The sequence below is a fragment of the Lissotriton helveticus genome, chromosome 3_2 (genome assembly GCF_964261635.1).
Source record: "Lissotriton helveticus chromosome 3_2, aLisHel1.1, whole genome shotgun sequence".
In the NCBI taxonomy this organism is placed as follows: Eukaryota; Metazoa; Chordata; class Amphibia; order Caudata; family Salamandridae; genus Lissotriton; species Lissotriton helveticus.
This window is the reverse complement of record NC_136062.1, coordinates 494812232-494829226: the sequence shown is the minus strand read 5'-3', so window position 1 is coordinate 494829226 and position 16995 is coordinate 494812232. Positions and strand designations below refer to the sequence as shown.

At 47.7% G+C, this 16995-nt stretch overlaps 1 protein-coding gene across 1 annotated transcript in view; it reads left to right on the top strand.

Moving 5' to 3' along the window:
* The window catches only part of LOC144826100 (uncharacterized), a 229305-nt gene that overhangs the window by 23549 nt on the left and 188761 nt on the right, over positions 1 to 16995 (top strand).

Genomic DNA, 16995 nt, shown 5'->3' with positions numbered 1-16995 from the left:
CCTCCGCACAACGGGGCCCGGACCCCGGCTCTCCCTGAATCCCCGGCAAGAGCCTCCCCGGCGACCCCCCGAAGTAGTCCACAACCCGTCCACAACGAGACTCCAGCTCCTGAACCCTCCCGTACCGGCTGGCCCTGGTCCCCATCCGCACCATGGCCCCGGCCCAGCCGCCATCTTTGGATACTACAGCACGAGGCCGCGTGGCCTCAACTCGACCCTAACCCTGGGCCTGGCCCGGGCCCGACATCGAGGCACCAACCTCCACCCAGGAGGTAGAGAGACCACTTGGCAGGTCAATGGAAGAAGGAGTCGTCAACGGCTCTCCTCCGCCAGGTGTCGATCACCCCCGGCCGCCCTGGGCGCTGGCTCCACCCCCCTGCTGGGTGTCTGGACTCCCTCATCCCTGACCTCCCGACCTCCAGGCGCGAGGGTCCGGACATCAAAGGGGACCAGACCTATAACTGGGGCAGCGCAAGACCAGGAAGGCAGTTGTATCCTGGAGTCGAGAGACACCGAGAACAACTCATCCTTGACGGACTGCTGGCGCTGCTGCAGCCCTGCCCTGGGAACCCTTCGTCTTGGCCTGCTGGCGCTGCCGCGGCCCTCCGCCTCGTGAAACCATCATCTTGGCCTGCTGGTGCTGCCGCGACCCTCTGCCTCGTTAAACCATCGTCTTGGCCTGCTGGCGCTGCCGCGGCCCTCGGCCTCGTGAAACCATCATCTTGGCCTGCTGGCGCTGCCGCGGTCTTCTGCAGCTTGAACCATCGTCTTGGCCTGCTGGCGCTGCCGCGGCCCCTTCGTTGTAGACTTCATCCTAGCCAGCTGGCGCTGCCGCGGCCCGACCTTGCAGACTCTTAAGCTCGAGGATTGTGAGCTTCCCTCTGGCTACCCCTGTACCGATCCGGTACCAAGACTGTCCCGCTACCCCCTTTCCCTACAGAGACTAGAATTGAGAGGACCCTCGAGTCCTGAATCTCCTGTACCGCTGATAACCTTACCGCAAGACCTATATATAAAGAGTGTTGATCTCATCCTTGTGTGGTGTCTATCTGTGGGGAGGGAAGTGACCTGTCTGTACGATCGCCGGAGACGGCCCTCATCGGAGGCCTCTCCCCCAGTATTCGGCCGACCCTCTGGGTCCCCGTCTAACACAGACTTTGACCTTTCACCCCCTTTTTCCCTTTGCGTCCGGTAGATATGTCCTCGCTGGACTGTCGAAAACCTTGACCTTTGCCCCTACTACCCACGGGTCAGGTAGGTATATATTCGCCGGAATGTTAAACACCTTGACCTTTCACTCCCTCTTTCCCATGCGTCCAGTAGGTATGAACTTGCTGGAGTATTGCAGACCTTGACCTCTGACCCGCTCTTTGCATTCCTTCTGGCCCAGTACTAGGTGATCTCTAAATCTAGTAAGGTTGCCATATAGGTGTTTGAGATTAAGCCTAGTAAGGCTTGAAGTCCACCTGGTCCAGGTGCACCAGTTTCAAGATGAACTGCCTTAGTCGAGTGCCCAGTACTTTCGCTAGTATTAAGCAGTGATATAGTCCTATAGAAAGGCACAACTATCTGCTGGTTTCCTGTCTTTCAGGACTGCCGCTACCATAGTCAACTGCTGGTCATAGGGTATCTGGCTTATTTCATTGGTTTCGGGGAACATCTGACTCTTGTGCGGCGCTAAGCCATACTTTTATTAGTTCTATTGGAAATTTCTTCTTGTGCGGCGCTAAGCCATACTTTTATTAGTTCTATTGGAAATTTCTTCACCCCGGAGCTTTCCCAGGTGAATGTCTTTGATGGTCCTAACTGTCTCACTTTATACTATGTCTCCATCTAGTTAATTTGTTTCCTCTGGCTTCGAGACCAGGAGGCGTATATGTTTGCGGAGGCCTCCTGTGTCACTTTGTAACTTGCTCGTGATTGACCGATGTAGGTCTTGATAGTAACTTGCGATTTCTGCCACTATTTCTGTTTGCCTCTTGACGAGCGGCTCCTTCTCCCTCTGTATTTCCTATACCAAGTTTCTATCCCTTTTTTGCTCAGCCATACAGGAACCTCCCTGATCTATTGCCTACCTCGTTTTGTCAATACTGTGAGGTCAAGGTGGTGGTTCTCTCTTTATTATCAGCCGGGTCCCCTTACTCTTGCTCTCGTACCCTCGGTAATGGCTTACTTTCTTATTTACATACTTTTGAAGCCCCTCAGGAATACCATGTAGGCTTCCCATGTAATGAGCTCTGAGGTTCCTGTACCCACGTTTTCTTCAAAGCAGTGGACAGTGCCTTTTCTCAACTCCTGAGCAATGCTTCTATCTTTGAGGTACCATAGTTATTGAGTCCCGGCCCTGTCTCTATCCACACATGAGTCCTGCAGCTTTTCCCACATATGTGAGTGATTTGAGATCCCGTTTGCAATCAGCCTAGTGTAGTGATTTTCCCAATATAATGATCGATATTTGATAAACTGTTGCATGCTCGAGTGGAAAGTCTTTTGTCATGCCCTGGCGTGCTGGTTTTCTAGATGTTAGATAGACCTTTGGCCCACAGGAATCCCACCAAAGAAATCTCCCTTGCCCGTCCCTGTCATTGTGGGTATCTATCCTCCCCATCACTCACCACCAGATTGAAGTTGCCTAAAATGAGTACCCAGTCAGGTAGGCGCAATAGGAGGCTGCCCAGCGTCTTCAAGGTCTATGCAAGGAGTTTAGGTGGGCAGCCCGACTCTTCAACTTATCACCCTTGCACGTCGACACACGTATGATTAGTGTTGACTTCTTATTTAGCAGTCCTACTCCCTTTGAGTCAGATGTGTGTGCCAAATGTGCCAGCACTTTATATCCCTTTTTTCAGTGCCTCGCTGTTGTTTCCCTTCTGGTGTGTTTCTTGTAACATTGCCCCTTCATGTCACTTGTGAACCTCTTTGCATCTCTTTGTTTTGTTCCCACGTCCATTTATATTCCAGGTCAAAGCTGTGAATTTGCCCCCTCCGCTGCATGCTTTTTGTAGATACATAGTGCAACGCTTTGCTTTCCTCTTGATCTGCCCAGTTGTCTGGCTTCCCATGTCCCCGGGAGTCTCTGAGACCCTGGAGTGGACGCTGTCCGCTGAGACCAATGGCAACAGCTGTGTGAATAACTCCCCTTTGAACCTCTCCATCTCCTTGTCGCTCCCTGCTACCTTGCTGTCTGGGTTTAAAACTGATTGGCCTCCCCAACTCGCCTGTTGTGCCCTCTCTGACCTTGGAAGCTGTACTGGAACCTTATCAGCTTTGTCCTCGCTCCCCACATTCCCTGCAGCCACCATTTGCCCCTCCATCATTTCACCCAACGGAGGAGATGCAGATATCTAACTGATAGTCCACATCGTGTTCAGGGTCATTTAACATAATGATAAAACCTCAACAAACTATGCCAGCCCTGTCCTCAATCCTCACCAGTCCATCAAATAACACTAGCTAAATCTGGGGGAGAGCCCTCTCTTCATCCCCGCACATGGATGCGCCTGACTTGTACATGGATGCGCCTGACTTGTACATGTCTCCGAGCTTTTGAGATAGGGAGTATCCCAAACCACCAGCAAGATTATCACACTGACAGCACATGAGAGAGAAGGTATCTGTGCCAGCACTCAGGCCAAGGAACACCCAGTAGGTGAAACAGGAGAAAGGTCAACACCCTTTCAGCAAGTCCACCGGCTGTAACCCAGACCTTGAGTCTTTTTTTATTCCATTAGAACCGCAATACAACTTTAGAGGGAACATGATTCCTTGAACAAGGCAACATTTTCAAACTCCTGTCGTATCTCCAGAATGTCCCAATTTTTTCTTAAGAATCAATAAAAAAATTGCATTTCTTTCTGCATTGAAAGGAGAAAGAAGAAAAACCATAACAATGGGAAAAAAATACAAGAATGTGTTTGACTGCATTACGACACAAAAACCAACATTTACCAAGTGGGGCATTCTAATTTCACACCTGGAGCCTGGTCACTCTCCAACAACATGCCTACAGTGTAACCCCCAAAAATGATCGAAACTCTATGAACATCTCTGGCTTTTAGGGGAAGATTCATCACCCACCTCAACAATGGACTTATTGCCTTTGGCCATCACACCATCACAGACTTTCACCGCGCTACCAGAAGGAGGGAACGGCTGCTGCTGCTTAAGGCAAGGACTGACAACCAGCACCTCGCGGTACCCGCTTCGCGGGTCCCGCTTCTCTGTCCTCTGCCCATTCAAAGCTTGGCCCCTGCAGGGTGAGTGCGCGAGCGACAGGGCTGCGAGCGTGGGACCGGGACTCACTCTCCCAGGAGTCCCGGCAACCCAGAGGCCAAGTCACCTGGCCCGCTCTCCCTGACCGCCCCGCCCTGCAATACCATCATCTCCATTGACGCCTATTAAAAGCGACGAACACCGCTGCGCGGGAGCGCGCGGGAGTGCCCGGGGCTAAGCCCGGGCAAAGGGCGGGCCCTCTGTGGCCCTCAGAGGCCAGAAGAGGCCAGGCTGGGCCACAGACTCTGGTCGAGTACTACTTTTCCATCTCTGCCTAGATTCCCTGGGTATACGGGTCATGTCCACTCGTAAAACTAGAAGCATGGCTGTGGCTGTTGCCGGCGCCAAAAAACTGACCGGGACCTTGGACGACTTTATTACCCGTACGCATGTATTAATTGACGAGGGAATCAAACTCATGGACAGGAGAGTTTCACAAGACCTGGCCATGGCCAAGCGCTCATCACTGGGCCTGATAGCACAGGCTCAGACACCCAGCACTGACTCTCGGCCACAAATTCAGGCCCTAGTACATAGTCATGGGGAAAACGGGGACATGGATGCCACAAATACTGTCCTGGACCTGGAGGCTTCACCCAATCTAAACCTCCTAATAGAGAGCGGAACACAATCTCTGGTGTCAAATACTAGTGATACTACTGCCGCTATTAATGAGAGGGGCAGGATCGAAGGGGCTGTCCTTAAGCAAAATCATAAGGGCTATAAACAAATTACTTCCAAACGAAAGAAGGGCCAGACTCCCCCCAACCTCCCTATCGGAGATAAGCTCCCAGATGCTTTATCCCGCCTTTCAGGAGGGTCACTTCCAAACAAGATCAGTCTACCCTTGAATCTTCTTGATGACACCTTCATTGACCAAAGTCTGGAGGAAATTTTACAGCTTAGTGTTGATGTTGGAAATCCTCCCACAGTGCCTCCACAGGAGGAGGTTGGCGCAATCATTAGTAACTCCGCGATCTTTAACATGCTTAAAAGAATGTTAGAACCTATAGAGGCTAGATTACGTTGCCTGGAAACTGTCCTAAAAAATATACACAAGGACATAAGTGCACCCAGTTTTACTTTAAATCACAAAACTGCCCAGGCCACTAATCAGACTAAATCATCTAAACCCCAGGTGACCGTTAATAATACTTTGGAAACCAACAAAGTGACGAAGAATCGCTGTAATTCTTCAAATCAGACTGTCCCTAATATTAAGCCTCCTGTAACAGAGAGAACTAAGCAAACTAAGAAAACTGTTCCCGTCCAAATACCCTCCAATAATAACCTAACTCTCCAGGTTGCACTTAGGGATGGCCTATCCCAGCCAGTTAACCATGATGCACCTGATAAAGTGAAATGTAGGGCTCGGAAAAATATTCACCTTCCTCCTGATGCTTCTCCCTATGTGGTGATTCTCACTGGGGTCACTGAAATCCCTGCAACAGAACACGAGTCGTATCAGTCTTTAAAAAATAAAGTATGCCATTGGTTAGCCAATAACTATCCCCTTCCGCCAAACATTCCTTGTAACATCCTGATGATAGAGAGAGCCCCATGGGTAGGAGATAATAGGAAAAATCTCCCAGGGGATTGTGTAGTGGTTACCTTCGAGAACACCGAGGTCGTAGACTTTATTTGTAGTAGTAGGGCTCCGAGATATCAGGCGAGCACGGTGACTGCTAGACCACTTTCTTATTTCTATCTCCCACAAACTCAAGTTGACAATCGATGGAGCTGGTTTAAGGGACCTAATGGCCGTAAACCTAGACAGAAATCCAACTTCCCCTGGGAGTTACAAACTCCTGGTCGAGAGGAGGGTTGGGACGGGGGATGGAATTTGGTCAGGAACAGAGGAAGCAGACCACCGCAAGGTGGACCTTTCTTTGGCCCACATTTCATTCAACCCTATCATTACCCCCAACAGCTAAATGGTCCTGTTAATCCCTTGTTTCTCCCCATGGCGAATCGCTTTGAATGTCTCTCAAACACAGACTGGGTTGACTGACATATACAGGGCTCCCCAAAGGGAAGGGGACCTCAGACCATCTTAACTTCCCCCTGTAAGGTAGTGACAACAATAGATCCGTCCATAGGTAATCTTCCTTTTACCCTTGATAAGAGTCCGGCGGAGCTTGAGAGCCAGAGTATACCTATTCCCCCCACTGATCCTATGGCGCCTTGTAAAATTCTCACCTGGAATGTGGCAGGTTTAAATTCTAAGGCTCTAGACCCTATATGGCAAGGGTTTGTAAAACAATATGACATCATGGGATTTCAAGAAACATGGGATACCACAACAAACTTTGCACTGGATGGCTTTTGCAGTTTTTTCATTCCCGCAGTTTCTGGTGCAAGAGGAAGAGCAAAAGGCGGTCTATTAACACTGTGTTCCTTGGATCTGGTAGGAGCATTCAGACAAATTGATACCGCATCCGCAAACATACTAGTCGTGGAGTGGACCCTACCTGATTCCCAAACTTTTTTATTGGTTAATTTTTATAACTCAAAGGAGTCCTCCTGTGTGAATGAACATCTGACTTTGTTATTAAATTTTCTGTCAGCCTATAGATATGATTGCACCCCTGCCCCAGAGATGATAATCCTGGGTGATTTTAACATACACCCCTGCGAGGGAGATTGTCTTAATGATAGATATGGGGGCCTACCAACAGAAGCCATTCCCCATTTCGCGCACACAACAGAGGGTGAGTGTCTCGAGTCTCTCTTAGCGAATTTAAACTTATTTGAACTTGATAAAAGTAAGAATGATCCCAGAGCCCCAACTTTTGTGGGCAAAGATGCCAACACCATCATAGATTTTATTTTTGTTTCTTCTGGGGTTTTGGCAAAGGCACGCGAGTACATGGTGGTCACCGCTAGTTTCAGTGATCACAATCCTGTTCTCTTGTTGCTGGATCTTGATTGCTTTCGGCCCCGTACATCGATAGACGTGGTAGCCCCAAAGGACTTGAAGACTAAAGACCAGGGAAGGCGACTAAAATGGGAGCAAGTAGTTCCCGAACAATTCTTCCAGTTACTCGCCCAAGAGTCCGAAGCCAATATGGCAGTGTGTCTGGATCCAACTGCCCGGGGATCTGAGGTCGTGGCTGCCTATGAGGAGATTTGTGCAAGGATCTCCAAGAACTTGGAGTTAAGGTCTGCTGGGCAAAGGAACAAGAAAACTTATAAATGGTTTAATAAAGAATGCTCGCAGAAACACACCGCCCTGCTGAAAGCCCTTAAACAAAAACCTAGGGATAGGCTTTTAGTGGCTAATCTAAGGAAGGATTATAAAAAAGCAGTCCTCAACCGTAAATCTCATATTAAGGAGGAAGCGTGGGAAAACCTACTATCTTTGGATGTTTTGCGAGATAGCAAAAAGTTCTGGGCCACTGTTAACCAGCCTTTTTTTTCCGAAGATGGAAAAACTGATCTGGATTGTGTGATAGAAGATGGCAGATGGTTAGGCCACTTCGAAAATATTTATAAATCCACAGCATCCGGTTCACCTGATAGCGCCCATGACTCTCCCAACTTGGTAATGGAATTCAGTACCTTGGAGGTCGAAAGGGCGATTAAAGACACAAGTAAACATAAAGCCCCGGGCCCTGACGGGGTCCCTGCAGATCTCTACATCCAATACCCCCAATTTTGGTCTAAAATATTAACGAACGTTTTTAACGCTATACCCACAGGTGGCTTCCCTTCCACTTGGTTCACCTCCATCATCGTGCCTATATTCAAGAAGGGGAACAGGGGGGATCCGGCCTGCTACAGGCCAATCTCCTTGCTGGACTCTGCCGTTAAGATCTTGGGCAGAGTCATCTTACAAAGGCTTGGGGATTGGCTTGAGGAGAGCGGGATCCTGTCGGACCTACAATATGGCTTCAGGGCACATAGAGGGACTATGGACCAGTGTCTTAACCTTCACATTATTATTAGTAAATACACTGTGGTGAAGGGGGGGCTTCTTTAATTAGGTTTCATGGATCTATCATCCGCCTTTGATTTGGTCAACCGTTCGAAATTGTGGATTATTTTGCGTAATATGGGCTTGGACACAACTCTGGTCAATTTTTTACACGATCTTCATTTAAATTTGTTTGCTTCTGTTAGGGTGAACAGGGATGGGAGGTGCACAGCGAAGTTTAAGTCCGGGAGAGGTGTTAGACAAGGTTGTATCCTGGCACCTCTCCTTTTCACACTGTACATCAACTCCCTGGGGAAATCATTGAATTCAGTCACCCCGGATATTCCACGTATGGGGGGGGTACCTATCCCGGTCCTCCTCTACGCGGACGACGCTGTCCTCTTAGCCCGGACTGGCATAGGTCTCCAAAAACTACTAGATCATTTTGGCCTCTTTATGGAAGCACTGGATCTTAAGATCAACACTGCCAAATCTCACTTCATGGTTACTGGTTTGCGAAAGAAACGCACGAAGATCAGGTCCTTTAGCTGTAACAGCTCATCAATCTCCAGGGTACCTTTCTTTTGCTACTTGGGCGTCACTTTTGACGAGAAAGGAACGTGGGGCGCACAAATGAGGCTAAAACAGAACGGAGTTACCAGATCCACCACAGCCCTTCTGCATTTCGCCAAAAGATTGGGCTCAAGACCCATGGAAGCCATGACGCGTATCTACAAAGCTAAATGTCTGGCAATTGCTTCCTATGGAGCCGCCATATGGGGCTATGTTCCAAGCCCAGGCATTCAAATCGCAGAAAACAACTTCATACGAGCCTTGCTTTCTCTCCCAAAATCATGCCCTATACATACAATCCACAATGAAATAGGTCTGGGACATGTCACTGACCTCCTAAAAATGTCCCCAGTGTTATGCTGGGTTAAAACCTGGACAAATGAGGAAATCAGCCTAAACCATCGTATTCTGAAAGACTGTATGTCTCTGGACAAAGCAGATAATATCCCGTGGCTGGCGTATGTTAGAGCGGCATGCGTGAGGCTAGGACGTCCAGAAATGTACTCTCTGCCACATAATTTAAAAAAAGAGGACATAAAATGGGTCAAACTGCATTTCCAAAATTTGTTGGAGGGTGAAAGGGAAATGGTTGAACTTGGGAAACCGATGGTACGTTCACTCTTTCAACTTTCTTCAACTACAGCCATGGAACCTTATCTGAAATATGTCACCAAGCCCTATCATCGCTTTTTACTTATAAGGTTCAGGTTCAACCTAATACACCTTGTTCTTGGCTCACAGTCAAAGTGGGGTTCACCAGAAAACTTACCCCCCTGTTCCTGTGATTGTTTTTCTATACAGGACACCCTTCACTTAGTTATGTTCTGCGAACACTACCGGGTGGCTCGAAAAAAATTCCTGGTCCCTATCCTGAAAGATCTGAACTTTGTCCAGGTTCGGCCAGCTCTACTATATTTACAGATGCTGAGCTCGGTACAGGTCACATATGGGGTTGCCTGTTTTCTGGCAGCAGCTGCCAGACAAAATAAATTAAGATCTGCAGCCACTATGAATCACCTAAACTGATATTTGCTGAATGGACACTTACTACACCTATTTTCCCTTTTTAAACTTGGTAAATTTTTAACAACATACCTTTACTGTGTTCTTATGAAGGTGTTGCAATCCTTTTTTTTACATGTTTAACTGTATTTTAACTTGGTATCATGTACGATGTTTTGCTTTTATGGTTTTAATTAACCGAATAAAGTTTCTTTGACTGACTGACTGGCCTTTGGCAAAGGAATCTGCAAACACAACAACAAAAAAGCAAATATACACAGACACAAGAATACGAGGATATAGCTGCAGCACAAAATCAAGGAAACCTGCCGCACAATGATGCATTAAAAGAAGAACTTAAGCCTTGTATTTAAAAAAAGAACAACATAAGAGACAAATGACTCAAAAGCAAAGAAATACAAGTTTGATATGCAATCAAACTGCACCCAACTTTAACCCAAAAACGAAATGTTTTCCCTCCCTTTCATAGGAAATGAAACATTAGTTTCTGAGCCACAACCGCCTTCATGTTCTAATCACAATGAAAGCTGTGATCTAACAACTTCAGAAGAGCATGATATTGAACGGATACATTCCTCATCCAAATTCCAATAGCAACTACAGGATGATTTAAAAAAATTAAAAAGTATTGACATTAAAAGAAAATTTTACATCTGAGCAACAAGCAACAAGACCCCAAATAGGAAGGAAGAGAAAGCTGAACTTTAAAAAAAAGAGCCAAGTGGGCCTCCTGTAACTATGCCCATCGCAAACTATGAGAATCTGCAGGGAATCCCTATCATAAAGCACAAAAAAACTAAAGAAATTAGAGTGAGAAACCTTCATCAAACTATGCTAGCACTGTCCTCAATCCTCACAAGGACATCAAATAATGGTAGCTACATCTGGGGAAGAGCCCTCTCTTCATCCCCCACACATCGATAGCCCTAACTTGCGCAAGTCTCCAAGCTCTTTGAGGAAGGAGTATCCCAAACCACCGGCAAGATTAGCCTACCGACAGCACAAGTCAGGGAAACAATCTGTGTGAACACTCACGCCCAGCAGAAGCCAAGAGGTAAATTGGAAGAAAAATCAACAACCTTTCAGCAAGTCCAGCAGCTGTAACCCAGAGCTTGGGAGTTTTGCTATTCTATTAGAACGACAATACAATAGCAGTCATGCCTTCTGCCCATGGATAACGACTGATATTATGAACTCTTCTACACGGATTGAGCGTCGGCACAATGTTGCACGTAGAAGTACAAGAGGAGCTTTGGACTTTTAAAAAGCAAAGTCTGATGTCTCCATTGGTGTGGTGATGTCTTACAATATTCTCCAGAAATCAGTCGTAAAATGGTGTCAACATGTGCAATTCTTCACAATACAGTGACTCAGAAAGAATTGGAAGTTTGGATGTCTGAGTCAGAGTCTGATTAAGACGGCAAAGAGCCATCAGCACGTCGACAAGATGATGACTCAAGGACAGCCCAAGGCTGCGGACGCCTCGCTAAGGGTAAGTTATAAATTAACTAAATCATTTTAGCATAATAATACAAATGCTTCGTAGTTGGTAAACCATAGTCTCGCTTTACTTTCAGATATGGTATCGTATGTAAGCAAAGTAATGTAACATTACTCTATGACACAAAATGTAAATGATAAGGTACAAAAGGTATACGTGTGCCTTATAATAATATAAAATGAAAGGTATACCATGTGTGTTGTTACCCTAAACACACCAAAAATAACAAATGACAAATAAAATGTCTAGCTTTTTCTTCATGGAAATCTGGGTTCAAGCATGAGGACGTTGAATTTTTTTAAAACCAAATGTAATGATTTTCTTCATCTTTGTCTTTTCATTCCAGGTACTGAACCTTAAGCATTGACGCCTTCAAACCTCCAAAGAGTTGCACATTTTAATGACTATGAGCAGTTCCCAGAATTTGTTAGGATTGAGTATTGGCAACATGGCGACTGCGAGCTCCACATCGACCGGATTTGTCTTAGCCTCCCTACAGTTTCCTGGGCGACGCGCTGTGTGTCTCTTCCACACACTTCTTGCACTAAATGTGTATGCTCTGTGACTCTGTCATTTATATATTCCGCTTAGAGTGCTGAGCCCTGGCTATGAAGATTAATTGGTCCGTGAGATTTCACAAGTTCCCCGGCTTCTGACACATCACTTCCATGAGCTTGGATATAAGTTAGAAAATGTAATTATGATTAATACATTTGTTGTACTCAAGCTAATGTGTTAATGTGGTTTCACTACATCTACCATGATACACTATGAACAATCACTGCTTTTTTAATGTACACTATTATGTGGATTACATTCCTTATTTATATATACATAAGAATTAAAAAGGTTGTATAATGTATAAGTGTTTTGATGCTGCCTAACCACATATATGTTTGTGTGCAACAAAGCTATCTTATACTTCCCTAGAGAGGCTCCTGGAATGTCAGGTGCATCAATTTTACTGAATCCATTGACTGATTCTGATCTCAGAGTAGTTTTTATCAGTCCGTCTATCGCAGTTGGTTTGGGCAGAGGCGGACCTCCTCCAGTAGCTCTAACCTCAATTAGACAGTTTGCAACCTTCCCGTTTGTCCATGATCTGAGATCTTGCCATCGTTTTCTGATTTCCTTCAATGGATCTCTGCATCACACCAACAGAGTTGATTTTTTCTGTATTGCTTTCCATATTTAATTCTTTTGTGATAAAGGCACTGTGAGGGATGAATTCCCAAAAGGTTTGTCATGGTGCCCAGTATACTGCTCTGTCAATATTTCCAGTTCTTGTCTTGAATATTTTATTTTGTGTTTCGAGGCCCAAGCCTCCTTCTCTGGGCCCTTTCTTGACCTTTGATGTCTTTATGGGTGGATTCCACACACACTGGTCGATGTTGTTTGGATACTGTCCGCAATCTCCAACATGCACACTCTGCTGTTTCCAATTGAGCAGCATTTTTTCGTTGTGAGGTCATAAGGGTATGACAAAATATGATGGCCGCTAATTCTGACAGAATTCACAATTTATGAAGTTGCAGGATACGATGACCTAAGTAGCCCACCAAACAAATACTGATTCTCAAATTGCTGATACAACTACTACTCTGCATTCTGAATAGCGATTTCCTAATTGCGAGGTGCTATTTGTAGCAATTAGGAAATCACACTCCAGTGCAGGAAATCTACTGGGCCTCTAAACTCCCTGCTCCATTATAGACTAGTGACTAGGGACTTATAGATAGTTTGAATCCCCCTTACCGTATTATATCCTAGGGACTTACAGGGGTCTCTCATTGCCAATTCTAATTATACGGAATTACAATATACTTTTATTCAGAGCTGAGGTCCTGGGTCATGGAGCCGTCAGTTACAAAACCAGCACCTAGTAGGCAAAATGGGGTCTAAAAGTGGGGGGACACTGCAAACAGGCCCTGATTTCTCGCAGTGCACAATTACTATGTATTTGCCTCTTTTACTGCATCTGTAATACAGCGTGGATGCAATGCCAGAACGATGCCTCATTTCCCTGGTCCTTTACTTGAACCGGACGCCACACTGGCAAACAGCTGGAGCAATTGCATTCTAAACGTTTATATAAAACAACCAACTTTCATAACGCATTGAACTAAGAAGTATAAATGATGACAACATGTGTACTGAGCCCTGATGAAGTTCTTGGTGGACGAAACGCGTTGGCTACTGTTTGATTGAGGTGATTTTAAGAAAAAAGATTTTAAGAAGAAGTATGGTAGCCGCTAGTCACCTACCTATGTAGAATAAAGATTTACTGAAAAAAGAAATTATCTTCACATCTGTTTATTGAGACTTGATGATGACATTGCTTGAAGTTAAACAGTGTGTACAATAGACTCAAGTTTCACTATATACATTTAACAACTTTGGAACTGAGTGCTGAACAACTATCTTGTGGGGCGGTGCAGAGATGTTGTGACAACTGCTGAAGACCTTAATGTCTGCAAATACAGGATACTTGCTGGTAGACTGGGTAAATATCAGAATTAGAAGCTGGCGCCCTAGCTTATCTTCTAGAGAGGGAGTAAAACCTAGGAAATTCTGTGTGGGCAACCTCCCCGCTTCACCAGTGGTGCAGGAGCCTGGGCTTGCCAGTAGCTGTCTGGGAGCTGCAGACAGTGTTAATCATTTTCCTCTCGGGAGAATAAATAATTTCTCTTAACCACCTTCCTTCCCACATGACTGCATGGGTCTGAAGTGTAACATGCTATGCATGCAGGATGGTATGTTGAGGACGAGTCCGATGGCCGAGTTTTGTAAGGTCTGTGAGGTGTAACGTGCTATGCATGCAGGCTGGGGGTTTGTGGATGAGGCTGGTGGATGAGTTTTGTAAGGTCTGTGAGGTGTAACGTGCTAGGCATGCAGGCTGGTGGGCTGTGGATGAGGCTGGTGGCTGAGTTTTGTAAGGTCTGTGAGGTGTAACGTGCTAGGCATGCAGGCTGGTGGGTTGTGGATGAGGCTGGTGGCTGAGTTTTGTAAGGTCTGTGAGGTGTAACGTGCTATGCATGCAGGCTGGTGGGTTGAGGAAGAGGCTGGTGGCTGAGTTTTGTACGGTCTGTGAGGTGTAACCTGCTATGCATGCAGGCTGGTAGGTTGAGGAAGAGACTGGTGGCTGAGTTGTGTAAGGTCTGTGAGGTGTAACGTGCTATGCATGCAGGCTGGTGGGTTGAGCATGAGGCTGGTGGCTAGTCTTTGTAAGGTCTGTGAGGTGTAACGTGCTATGCATGCAGGCTGGTGGGTTGAGGATGAGACTGGTGGCTAGTCTTTGTAAGGTCTGTGAGGTGTAATGTGCTTTGCATGCAGGCTGTTGGTTTGTGGATGAGGCTGGTGGCTGAGTTTTGTACGGTCTGTGAGGTGTAACCTGCTATGCATGCAGGCTGGTAGGTTGAGGAAGAGGTGGGTGGATGGGTTTTATAAGGTCTGTGAGGTGTAACCTGCTATGCATGCAGGCTGGTAGGTTGAGTATGAGGCTGGTGGCTGAGTTTTCTAAGGTCTGTGAGGTGTAACGTGCTATGCATGCAGGCTGGTAGGTTGAGGAAGAGGCTGGTGGCTGAGTTTTGTACGGTCTGTGAGGTGTAACCTGCTATGCATGCAGGCTGGTAGGTTGAGTATGAGGCTGGTGGCTGGGTTTTGTAAGGTCTGTGAGGTGTAACGTGCTAGGCATGCAGGCTGGTGGGTTGAGGATGAGACTGGTGGCTAGTCTTTGTAAGGTCTGTGAGGTGTAATGTGCTTTGCATGCAGGCTGTTGGTTTGTGGATGAGGCTGGTGGCTGAGTTTTCTAAGGTCTGTGAGGTGTAACGTGCTATGCATGCAGGCTGGTAGGTTGAGGAAGAGGCTGGTGGCTGAGTTTTGTACGGTCTGGAGGTGTAACGTGCTATGCATGCAGGCTGGTGGGTTATGGATGAGGCTGGTGGCTGAGTTTTGTAAGGTCTGTGAGGTGTAACCTGCTATGCATGCAGGCTGGTGGGTTGAGGAAGAGGCTGGTGGCTGAGTTTTGTACGGTCTGTGAGGTGTAACCTGCTATGCATGCAGGCTGGTAGGTTGAGGAAGAGACTGGTGGCTGAGTTGTGTAAGGTCTGTGAGGTGTAACGTGCTATGCATGCAGGCTGGTGGGTTGAGCATGAGGCTGGTGGCTAGTCTTTGTAAGGTCTGTGAGGTGTAACGTGCTATGCATGCAGGCTGGTGGGTTGAGGATGAGACTGGTGGCTAGTCTTTGTAAGGTCTGTGAGGTGTAATGTGCTTTGCATGCAGGCTGTTGGTTTGTGGAAGAGGCTGGTGGCTGAGTTTTCTAAGGTCTGTGAGGTGTAACGTGCTATGCATGCAGGCTGGTAGGTTGAGGAAGAGGCTGGTGGCTGGGTTTTGTAAGGTCTGTGAGGTGTAACGTGCTATGCATGCAGGCTGGTAGGTTGAGGATGAGACTGGTGGCTGAGTTTTCTAAGGTCTGTGAGGTGTACGTGCTATGCATGCAGGCTGGTGGGCTGAGGATGAAGCTGGTGGCTGAGTTTTGTAAGGTCTGTGAGGTGTAACGTGCTGTGCATATAGGCTGCTGGGTTGGGGATGAGGCTGGTGGCTGCGCAGAAATCACATGTAGCACATAACTCACATCAAAGTCCAGGTTGCGCCACTGCGCCAAAACCTAAACGTAGCAGCTGCTCACTACTTGCTGGGCAGCTGGGGACCATAGCAAGGGGCCTCAACGCTGCAGCTGGCACTAAGTGCTGCGCAGCTGGGGAAGGCCAAGTACGGATGAAGGAGTGCGTCTCACTCCTAAGTCCAAAGTACAAGTCCCCTAAGAAGCAAAACCTAAACGGTGCAGCTGCCCACTACTTGCTGGGCAGTTGAGGACAAAACTGCGACTGAGGGGGCTCTCGCTAGCCCTCAGGACAAAGACTGCGCACGTGGGAGCCTTCCAAGCTCTAGAAACACAGATTGCGCAATACGGTGGAGCCCTCTAGGCTCTAAACAAATCATGTCAACTGGGGGAAGCGGCCCGCTGCCAGCCGGGGCCGCTCTACCTCCCGAAATGTCCCCCTTTGTTGGGGGGGGCCTCGTGGCCTCTAAACACATGGGGGTGGGGGGAGCCACCTAGGCTCCTTAAACAAATGTGCCCCTGGTCGTTGGGGCGGCACTCTCGCAAGTGGGGCCGCCCGGGCGCCGACAAAACACCCCAAAATGGCCACAGATATGGGGACCCCCGCGGGGGCCTTTTTAAATAATAGAATGTTGGGGCGGCCCACTGCCATCTGGGGCCGCCCTAAATGCCCCTTGCCACTGTGCACATCATTGGAGCGGCCCCCTCTCAGGCGAGGGCCGCTCAAGAACTCATGCGGCCGTGCTTACCCTGCCCAGCCCTCACTTACCGGGCTCGGCAGGATTCATCTTACTGGGGCGGCGGTAGTGCTCGGCGGGGCTCTCTCTCCTCATTGGAGCCCCGCCTTCACCATGCGCCCGCTCTTCACCCGGTCCCCCATCTCGGGACCGGGACTCGATGTGGAGCCTTCGTGGCTCCGGAGCAGCAGTCCCCTAATCGGACGGGCACCAGCCAATCACAGCGGGCGGCAGGCGGGACTTCCTTGCAAAACCGGAAGTCTCACCCGGAGTCAGGCACTTCGGGGCCTGACTTCCTATTTTTGCGGCGCGAGGGCCGCGGCGGTGGTTTTAACGGGGCACAGAGAGGGGT